Below are 11,586 nucleotides of genomic sequence, written 5' to 3'. Positions count from 1 at the left end.
CGATATGACAGGGCCGATTCCACGATATGCACGCGCCCCAGGCAGTCACTTCCGATATGACAGGGCCGGTTCCACGATATGCATTCGCCCCAGGCACTCACTTCCGATATTACAGGGCCGGTTCCACGATATGCACGCGCCCCCGGCACTCACTTCCAATATGACAAGGCCGGTTCCACGATATGAATTCGCCCCAGGCACTCACTTCCGATTATGTTTTAAGAATTTCTTAAAATAATATTTTTAATAAGAAGACTTTTCTGGCTACAACAACATCAATGATGTAATTTTCTGATAACGTTAGCACTCTAGTACACCCAAAAGTCACGAGCTTCCACTGGAAGTAAGTACACTGCAGTGAGAAAGTAAAAAAAATACATGCATTAGTCATTAGTAATAAACATAACATATTATGTGTAAATTTGGAAAAAAAAAAATTAGAAATACGTTATTTTTCAAATAAATTCTGGAAAAAACTTTTTTAGTTGAAGAAAATGGTAAATAAATGAAATATTGGTTATTTTTCAGATTAATATTGAGAAAATGTTAAATGAATGAGAAATTGGATACTTTTCAGATTAATTCAAGAAGAAACAGATTTTTGGTGAAGAAAATGTTAAATAAATGAGAAATAGGTTACTTTTAAGATTTATTCGAGTAGAAACAGATTTTTGGCGAAGGAAATTACCGAGATTGAGAAGTTGGTTTAGTTTAAAGAGGAATTTAATTATCATATATTCCTGAAATATTGATGTTTTTGTGACATATAATATGTACTTACATAAAGATCCATTGTTTTCCAATGCGTGTAATGTTTATATGTTTCTAATACTATTAGCACACACGACGATGTAAGATAACTTAAAATTAATTTAAAAAAAGTTTATAATCAGTAAATAAATGAGATACAAGTTATTTTTCAGATTAATTCTAGATGAAACTATTTTTGGTAAAGAAATTGGTACATAAATGAACAATAGTTTATTTTTCAGATTAATGAAAGAAGAAAAAGATCCTTTTAAAAATATTTTATCGAAAACAAATTACGGTTTGCTAGGTAACAGTAACAGTAGGTATAATAAATGATAATAAAATTATAATGAAAAAGAAAAGATAAAAGATTTTATGACCAACTTGGACTAGATTCTGGCTTAGAGTTTGCAATCCCGCAATTCCGTATCCAGCAATTTCTACAATATTTAATCCCGAGAATTAGAGAGATTTGTTTGTGCGGCATTTGCGGAATTGAATTTTACACCAAACTGTTTTGGTTTACTGTTTATGTATGGGTGACAGGACTCTCCATAGGTAGTCGTTATTTTTACGATATCATTTTTAATCGAAGTCTTCCAAAAATACTTATCATGTTACTTTTAAACATATTTTTATAATATTATTAACTCAGAAGATGATGAAAAGATGACAAAAAAACTTCTTAAATGACTTCCACTGTCAGATTGTCTATGTATTTTTATAATGTTCTGGTAAAAAAGATAATTTATACCAAATGAAGAAAAATGTAAAGAAATGTTGGCATTATATAAAAATCTCGCGGGATATCACAGGATTTCTAAATTCTATCCCGCAATCCCGCGGGTTTTTAAAAAGGTGAGGGTTTTTCAAACCCTAGTCTGGATCTGCCGGATATTCGATGAAGCGAAAATGGTTGCCACAAACGGAACAAAATTACAAGATTTAACATTTTCAAAGAATAAAAATTGAATTAAAACAAAGTCACTTGACGACCTCAGTTGTCAGATTCTAGACTACAAATCAAGAGAAAGCGGGTTTAGGTTTTGGCCCAAATACATTTTATTTATAGAAGAAGAAGATAAAACTAATGAATTTAAACGAAATATGAAACAGAACAACACAGAAAATAAATATGTAACTCAGCTGGGAATCGAACCCTCGAATCGTCTTACCACTCGGCTATTGGAACCTAATTATTATACGTCATTTAGCTGTACCCCGCCAATCGTTGTTGTGGCTCAGTCTGTCTGTGCAGATAGAAAAACAAAAGCGCGTGTTGTTTTTCGTCCAATAGATGGCGCTGTTTTAAAAACACATGTTTTTCCCTCTCACAGGTGACATCTACATACATAGGTATATAAAGACATACGCTTATTCAAATGCAACGTTTTGTGAAAATTTCATAGCAATTTGTGAATAGCTTTCGTAGATTTAAGATTTTGAAGAAACGAACTTTTACATTAACATTTTTACATTATATAGGATAAGACAAAGATCCTGGGTTTGATTCCCAGTTGAGATCGTCAACTTTTTAATTTTCTGTGTCTTGTTCTGTTTCGTTTATGTTTATCAGTATTATCTTCTTTTTCAATAATTTAAAACGTATAATCCAAATAACCATCAAAGTTATTCCAATAAAATTGAACATTTAATTGATTACAAATAACATGTACATTAGGGTGGAACACTTTTGTATAATTTTTTTTTTTCGAAATTCGAATTGGAATACCAGGTAAAAGTTGCTTTATGTGATTGTAAATAACACTTCTCAATTTGGAAGTTCTAGCTCGACAGCTTGAGGTCCCGCCATAGACTTGAAATTTTATTTTTTAAGGTTTTATAGACGTTTTGTATTAAACACCCTATAAACAAAATATTAAGTAAATTTAATATATTATGCATAATGATAAAATAAAACCAGATTTTAATTAATGAAATCATTTATTTCAAAAGTAAACACAGGTTCAAAATATTATGTTGGTATGAATAACATAATTTTTATAGTAAAAATCGTTTTTCGGCTCAAACTTTGGCATGAGTTTTCGAGATGCTAATTTAGATTTTATGAACCCCTCTCGTCTTGTCTTGTCGAATACAATTAGAGCTGCTTCTGTCACAACTTTCACAGTCTGGGTGTGGTCTCATAAACTCCAACACTGTATCTTCTCCATTTTCAGTAAGATCTTGTAACTGCTCATCGGAAATATTCATCAATATTGGGGGTTTGAATATATTTTGTTGCCAGTCAATCATGTCTATGTAAAAACATGTATCTAAGTCCACTTTTGGCACCTCAAACATGCGCGAAACAGAATTTGTATTAACTTGACGAGCCTTTAAAATGCGTCTTGCAGCGAGTTCTCTAATGTGTTTACGGGAATTTGTTATCATACTCAACAACAAGTTTTCTGGATGAGCAAAGTAACTGTTTCGAATTATAATAGGGTCCACTATCGCTAACAACTCGTTGGACAAATATCTAGTGCTGTTAATGAGCTTTCATAAATGATTTGAACCATCTTTGCAGGATGAATGAGTTTTGAAAGCAAACCAGACAGGGGGTATGATAACACGACAAACGTTGCTAAAGTCACAAGATTTTGTTGTGGATTTTCTTTAGAAATATACAAATGCAGTATGCAATTAGCTCTTGTCAACCAGCGAGCATGAGGTAGTTTAACTGGGATTCTATGTAATAAATCAGGAGACAAGGATCCATTTATGACAGCAGTAGTAATTTCTTGTAAATATTTCTGGTCTGTACTGAGATCTGTGGATATTTGTGGAGGTAGTTCACCTTCTATCTTCTCAAAGTTGTCCAACGGCAGCGTCTCGCATATCTCTAATGCTTTACCAATTTGACCTGCAAATGATTTAGGTCCTGCAGTAGGGCCATCCAAATAGGTAAACAAATATCTCAATGGTAACTCATTGGCGTGTAAGAGAAAAAATAACCATTGGAATGGACGAGATAGTCTGTTTTCCAAAAGACGAATCACGCCTACCATTTTCCCTGTATTTGTGTTTGTTCCATCACAGCCAACAACCATATAGTGATATCTTTTCAGTCGTTAAAAAGCTGTGGAAAGCTCTTTCAATATTTCTTGCACTGCCCGGTGTTGGAACTCCTTACCCAACATAAACAGTACCTGGTTCTTTTATAATCTAAATATGTTCCTCTTGTACAATCACCCTAAGCCTCTTCGATCTTTTTCTTGTCTTTCCTTGCAACGAAATATAATGAAAGAATTTCTGTTACTCTTTCTTCGGTTAAAATTTGCTCGCGTAATTTCTGTCTTATTCTTCTTAGTTTCATCCTATCTATTATGCCTCATTTCTTGTTTTAGAGTACGTAATCTTCTATTCAGCAATATTTTACTCTGGATAAGATCCGTTCTTCCTAAAGCCATTAGTCAGTTAGTGCGTTGGTCTTCTAAAATCATTTGTTCCTCCGTTGGCACTTTTTTTTTCTCTCAAACAAGTACAGCTTACAAATTATTTACATTTACTTGCACCTATGTCAAAAATCTTTCTGCTTTGTACTCTTAACTCTTCTAACTTTTCTTCCTTAAGTTTCTTCTTTTTCAAATTATAACACTTAGAGTGATAACTTTTTAGTAACTGTAAGATTCGTTTGTGTGTGACAAATTTTCGTTCAAACTATTTCGGCAATTTCCAAAAACAGAGGTTCTTTTGTTGTGTTTTTCCTTACTTCTAAGTCTTGTCGGACTCATTCGTAGAATTTCATTACATTTTCATACGTAGGTAGGATATTCTCTTTCAACTCTGCACTTACACAAAATATCTGACATTTTTAATTTTGTCTTCTAGAAGTAATGTTAATTCACTTAAAAAACGTTTATCAATAAGTACTCGTGAATATGATTGACGCGCGACCTTTCACTTTGAGACAATTATCGACACTAGTTTAAACAAAACACTGCATTTCGTAGATTGTCAGGTGCCGCCCCCCGTTTCGTCCCGCACTTTGCTCCTCTGTAACAGCGCCAAAGTATATTAAAATAAAGAAATATTTGATTGCAATAGCTAGTTAACTATATTTGAATATGTTATTAAAAAAATAAACCTATTTTAATAAATTCTGTACTATTTTGTAGGCCGCGCAAATAGCCCCTAAAGTGTCGTTTTTGTAAATTTTCGATGTCTGCGGGCTTTTACCATTGTCTGATATTTCTTTGATATTTTTAATTGAGGTAATTAATTGATGGCAATTGGCAACTTAATACAACTATTCCAAATAAAAATTAGAAAAAAAAAATTTCGTTCCGCCCTAATGTACATGGTAGGTACATAATCAAATATGAAATGTTACCAAGTGCTAAATTTACACGATATTATCAGCGAATGGTTCCATAGTAGGTTCCTTATCAACTTATCATTATTGATTTTATTCCTTTGATGGATATTTGTTTGGAGTACAAAGTCAATGTGGCAATAATTATTAGTATACGAGTATTAAACGTTGGAAATCAAAAATCAAATATTAAGATTATCTTCTATATGTATAAATAAAAATATAAATGTTCGTTTGTTCTTCACCGATTGCTTTCAAATTTTGACAAAACGTTGCATTCGAATAAGCGTGTGTTTTTATATACCTATATAATATAGATGTCACCTGTCACAGTTAAGAACTTTTTTCAGCGCCATCTGTTGGACGTAAAATCAACACGCGCTATTGTTTCTTTATCTGCACAGATGCAGATTGTATAGTAAAAACTTCAAAATTTTCCCTTCAAACAAATTGTTCATTTTGGACAATGTCTAAAATTTATTTATGGGCGTTCTAACAATTTCATAAAAAAATGATAACCGTTCTAGCTAAAGACATAGCACTTGTGTATTTGCAGTACCCCATTGCAAAACCAGATTAGCCAAAAGGCATATTCATTTTATTTCCCCTCAAATGTACAACACACTAATTACAACTTTTCATGAGATATTGACTATTGTAAAAAACACATCAAATCTTGGCTAAAATACACTGAAAAAGATAGATTTTTCTTATAAATCAACAGTCATCCGTATTTTTACTTGCCCTTGGTTTTGTTTTGATTGCTCAATACATATTTTTATAAAACTTCTTCTTTGTAAAACATCAGTGGGAACTAGATACTTTATTTGTATGTCGAGTTTTTATTTATATCTTTTATTTCAAATAAAATGTAGGTTCACTTTAAACTTAAACCATATACATATTATAATCTACTATAATACATTTCTACTCTTTCCAAGACGTTTACCTGGGTTTTTGAGTTTCCAGGAAATCCAAATGGAACAACAATGTTTTACTGTTGTATAAAGTATTATTCCGTTAAACTACAAATAAGCAGATTGTCAACAGGATGTAAGTACTTATAAGATATTCAGATTATTATTATTGGCACACGTTATCTAAAATAGAATGGTATGATTTGAGATTTTCACGGCCAAAAGTATTTGTTGTTGGGGTATTATGCCGTGTTGCGCTACCTCCTTCTTTAGCCAACGTTTCCATCATCAGGACAGATGTGTAATTTGTTAATTTGTAAATTACACATCTGCCCTGATGATGGACATTTAAAAAATCAAACTGTTAAAAACAAAATAAGTTTTTTTCGCTTTAATTCATCTGTTTTAATTAATAAAAAATGTTTAAAAAAAGGTTTTAATGAGGATTAAACCTTCCTCCCCGGGGACTTGAGTCAACCGCGCTGACAACTGAGCCAGATCCCAATTTGGAAGGACCGACATTTATTGTTTAAATGTAATACAATGTCAAATAAATGCGTATATGTCCACGTGTGTGTATTGCCATTAAAATGTATTATCATCGGCAACGAGTCCATCTGCCGAGTTTCAGCTCGATTCGGTGTCGGATAGTGGGTTAATTTCCACTTCCAAGAATCCACTTCATTCATTCATTCATTCAAGAAAATGAATTTCAAATAGCTGTATTTAAAAAGTATAATATTTCGGTCACGAAAAATACAAATATCAGAAAAAACACAAACTTCAACAAACACAAAACACAAACCTTCACCGTTCTTTGCCACTCTTCAAAAATACAATATTTGGGTCTGGAAATGTTTGACGTAAGCGCGAGAGTGGTTTTTATTTATTTAATAAATAATTTTTTAAGAACGAAAAAAAGTTAATCAAGGGAAACAGTCGCAAATAAATTTAGCCATAAAAAAGAATTTTTTTTAATTTGTTTCTTATATCAGTTCATATTAAACTCGTGAAAAAACATTTAGTAGTTTGCGAGAATATTTTTCATGGCGTAATTAACAATTTTATTTTAATTCTGATCCACAGAAATGATAGAACAAGCTTCAATGTATCCATATCACATTTTTTTGTACTCATAACCTATACCGATTCGTTGTAAAGATTAATCTAAATAGTGATTTCACTATAGCTTCTCCTTAACTTTAATATCTAAGTGCCGCTTGACTTAAATATTTATTTATTATTAATACTTCATATTGTTCCAATATTATGACGACCCTCAGGGCAATAAATATTTTCATCATTGGGTAATTAATGATGACTCTAAGTATACATTTTTGAAATTTCTGAGACAATAAATATTTTTAAAACAGAATTTAGCAGAATGACCAAAATAATGACATGAACTGCATTTGACATTAACAGCTGGACATTTGTAGCGATGACGTTGAACAAATCTTCCACAGGGAATATCATGACCCTTTGACGTTGACTGGAATTATGACGATGATGGTGAGTTAACCACGCTAACAACTGAGCCAAAACCCCATTTGGTAGGACCGAAATTTATAGCGTATATTAACTGCTGTAAATTTTTAATTTTTTTTTATTTAAAAATATATTTCTTTTATATAAAAACATAAATATGTTAAACTAAAAAAAAACTAATTCCAATAAAAATGTTTTCTTTTTAACGTAACTACCCAATTCAATAGAGAAAAACGTTTCTCGTGTTTGATTTGGGGAGTAGTGCCATTACTATACAATATTATATCGGGTAAAGAAAAGATAGAAAGTTTTTATTTACAAAGTAAGAAATAAACAAAATGTATAAAGCATGATAACAAAAGTATAGATAATGAAAATAGACTACAATGTTACTAAATTAGATACATAGTAAATGTAAATAAATATAAGAATATATTTATTTACATTGAACATTAATTTAAGAATAAAAATAATATTTATTTATCGGAATAACTTTTTGAGTAAAACCTCAAATTGTAATATTTAAATATTGAAGACAATATTAGTGATTTCTAAACGAAAATCTGAAACAGAAAAATCAGAAAAGGAAACGGTAACGAAAAAAAATAAGATAGGTTTATCTAAAAAAGACGCTGTCTGGATTGCATTTAGTTCGGGTTGAATCTTGCGATCATACATAAAGATAGTTGCCAATAAAAATGTGCGGTGAAAAAATGAAGACAATGTTGGTGGTTCTTATTCGAAGTTTGATACAGTTAAAAGTGACCGAGGGGAATAGGGTCCCATTAGCTCAGTCGGTAGAGCACTGTCCCGGAAAGACAAGGGTCCTGGGTTCGTGTCCCAGATGTGACCGTTTCCTTTTCTGATTTTTCTGTTTCAGATTTTCGTTTAGAAATCACTAATATTGTCTTCAATATTTAAAAAAATAATATTATTACATTTCGATTAATAAGTAGGTAGTAGGTGGTATAAGTACATGGAGTTATTTTAATCATTTGGAGTAAACAGAGCTGATAATGTTGCAAGCGAAGGTACATAATAAATTGCGATAATAATCTGTTGGTGGATCGAATGCTGATATAATATTTTAAGAGGATATGGTAAAAGAAGAAAAATTTATTTTTTTGTTAATAATATTTTATGAAATTAAATACTTAATTATATACTGAGTATGTACCATTAAAATTTGAATTTGATCAATTACTAATAATATGTACCTGTAATCAGAAGATATGTAAAAATTCAAATTAAAACTTATAATTATTATTTGGTTGGTCAAGAAGTTGTTCCAGTTTCAGATTAATGCACATATGTCCACTTATGTGCCACCAAAATGCATTATATTTCGACAACGAGTCAATCTGCCGAGTTTCAGCTCGATTGGATGGCGGGTGGTGGGTTAATTTCCACTCCCAAGAATCCACTTCATTGATACATTCTCTCAAGAAAACGAAAGTGAATTTCAAATAGATGTATTGAGAAGGTATAATATTTTGGTCACGAAAAATAATAACATCTCAAAAAACACAAGCTTATCCTCACGGTTTGAGAACTAAAACTGCTCCTAGACAAAGTTATGTCAACACGGAAAAAACCGTTAAAAAGCTGGCAAAGATCTAACGTCTGTTCGTTTCCACTCTCCGCGGGCTTCTAAAAACAGAAATATTAGAATTTAATACAATGTTTCAGTCAAAAAATGGTTTTCGTAAGCGCCAAAGCGGTTTTTAATTATTTTGTGAATAATTAAATAGTAACGGAAAAAATTTAATCAAGTCAAGTGGTAGCAAATAAACTTAGCCATAAAACAGTATTTTTTAAAAATTGTTCCTTATAAGAGTTCATAGTAAACAGATAATATTTGTTTTTATTTATTTTGTGAATAATTTAATAAGAACGAAAAAAAGTTAATCAAGGGAAACAGTCGCAAATAAACTTAACAATAAAAAAGTTTTTTTTTAAAGTTGTTTCTTATATCAGTTCATATTAAACTCATGAAAAAACATTTAGTAGTTTGCGGCAATATTTTTCATGGCATAATTAACAATTTTATTTAAATTCTGATCAACCGAAACGATAAAACAAGCTTCAATGTATCCATAGTATATTTTTGGTATTTATAACCTATACCGATTCGTAGTGAAGATTAATCTTAATAGTGATTTCACTTATATCTTCACCAGAGGCGGCTCTAGGGATTCAGTCGTGGTAGGTCATTTGAAAAAAATGTGTGACTAATCTTTATTTGATATTGTGAAAAATGCCCATATATTATTAACTATATCAATTTGTTATAGAGTTTTAGAGTCGCGGACTCTAAATAAATATTATGTTAATATAATAAATTGGAAATAAATACACAATCCATGTACTTACGGCAAATTATTTTTAAGATATTAAGTTTTAATGTAGTTGTCCACAACATTAAAATAAATAAAATCAGTGTTTGATTCTATTTGACAATGATTTTTGACGTTTTTTGTTTTGTTTCATTCTAAATCGATAACAACATAAATAATTATTCTAATCCTTTCCCGAACTATGCAATTGAAAAACAACCATTGTTCCACACACTACAAGCGTGTAAAATGAAAAAACGACATTTGTTTATGTCACCATCTCTGTAAAACATATAATATTCACCGTGTTGTCTCCCCCACGGTCATGACCTAAGCGTCCCTAAACTTTCTTCGGAAGCTAATTTTTACTTCGACGAAAAGTATAGTGCCATCTCGTTTATTCTATGGCGCGCGTAGGGACAGAAGATGCCAAATTGGACATTCTTTAAATTGACCCAGCGAATCGTGTGGACTTGTGAATGAAAGCTTCTATTAGAGACAACAGATGTCACTGCTAGTCACTCGCCGCCGCCGCTGTTTCGCGTTACATTTTAAATGTTTTGATGCACATAATTGATTATTATATTTATTATTGTTGTCTTATAATTTTGGGGGGTCAAACACCAATTGACCTAAGGGAAGAACCGCCACTGATCTTCACCTTAATGACAACTGTCTGTACGATCTTTGAAGTGTATTTTTACAAATCTATATTTTTTTAACATGTAATAACATATGAGAAATAATACAATAAAAGAGAAATGTCCCAATAAACTAGTTTGAAGTAGTTTGTGCTTTGAACGATGAAAAGAAAAGAAAACTTATTTTACAAAGATAACAAAATTAAATCGTTGAGGTCAACAAACGAAAAATACTGGCGCATCTGGAACTTTCGCCCAAGACTTGCCGGGCCGCTTCTCTACCAGCTGCTAATATTGTCTTCAATTATAAAATGTTACAATTTGAGGTTTTACTCAATAAGTTATTCCAAATATAAAATAAAATATTAATTTTACAATAATCATTGGGTCATTGAATGAATTGCAACCAAAACAGGCGAGTCGATTGATTGATTGCCGAAATGATCCAAAAATAACAATTCGTAATTCCGCCGATAAAATTATTATCTCTGCGGATCACAAAATTATACGAATAAAATGGGGGCGCTTTAATTAAGTATTTCTTTGCACAACTGAAAACGTTTCAACAATAATAAAGTCAAGATAAGTCTTGGATCAATCATTTTATTATCTCGAGACGTTTTCTAGTAATCCAATAATACAGGTGGCCTTGGACGGTAATTTTAACTATTATTTATGTAATATTAATTGAATGAACTTTATACCCTTCAACGTAATATCATTAGAAGAAAATGTGTTAATAATGTCGGGTCACTGTGTTCCCAATGAGTCAAAAAACTCATTGTAGGACGGGAGGAATTTACAATACAAAGTGGGAGTTAATAGGTACAATTTTACATTGGTATTTTGATATCAAAATTATATGTTTCACATACCAAACAGTACAAACATAGAAAAAGGAGGTTAAGTAGAGAAAACAGAAAGGGAAACAGACAGGGATATACACATAAGCACAAAGCCAAGGTAGGAATTTACAAACATGTACTTAAATTAGTATAGGCAATAATTAGTCACCGCGCCTTCTGATGTCCGGTCAGACGCTCTGGACCACTGAGCCACTTCGGCTTATTCCCAACCCGCCAAATAATCCAACATCAGATAGATTCTTCTGCGGGTAGCCAGAGAGGATGGAGCGC

The sequence above is a fragment of the Hesperophylax consimilis genome, unplaced genomic scaffold (genome assembly GCF_061612785.1).
Source record: "Hesperophylax consimilis isolate HC1 unplaced genomic scaffold, BYU_Hcon_1.0 scaffold_48, whole genome shotgun sequence".
NCBI lineage: Eukaryota > Metazoa > Arthropoda > Insecta > Trichoptera > Limnephilidae > Hesperophylax > Hesperophylax consimilis.
The sequence above is the reverse complement of the archived record's forward strand: the minus strand, read 5'-3'. Positions refer to the sequence as shown.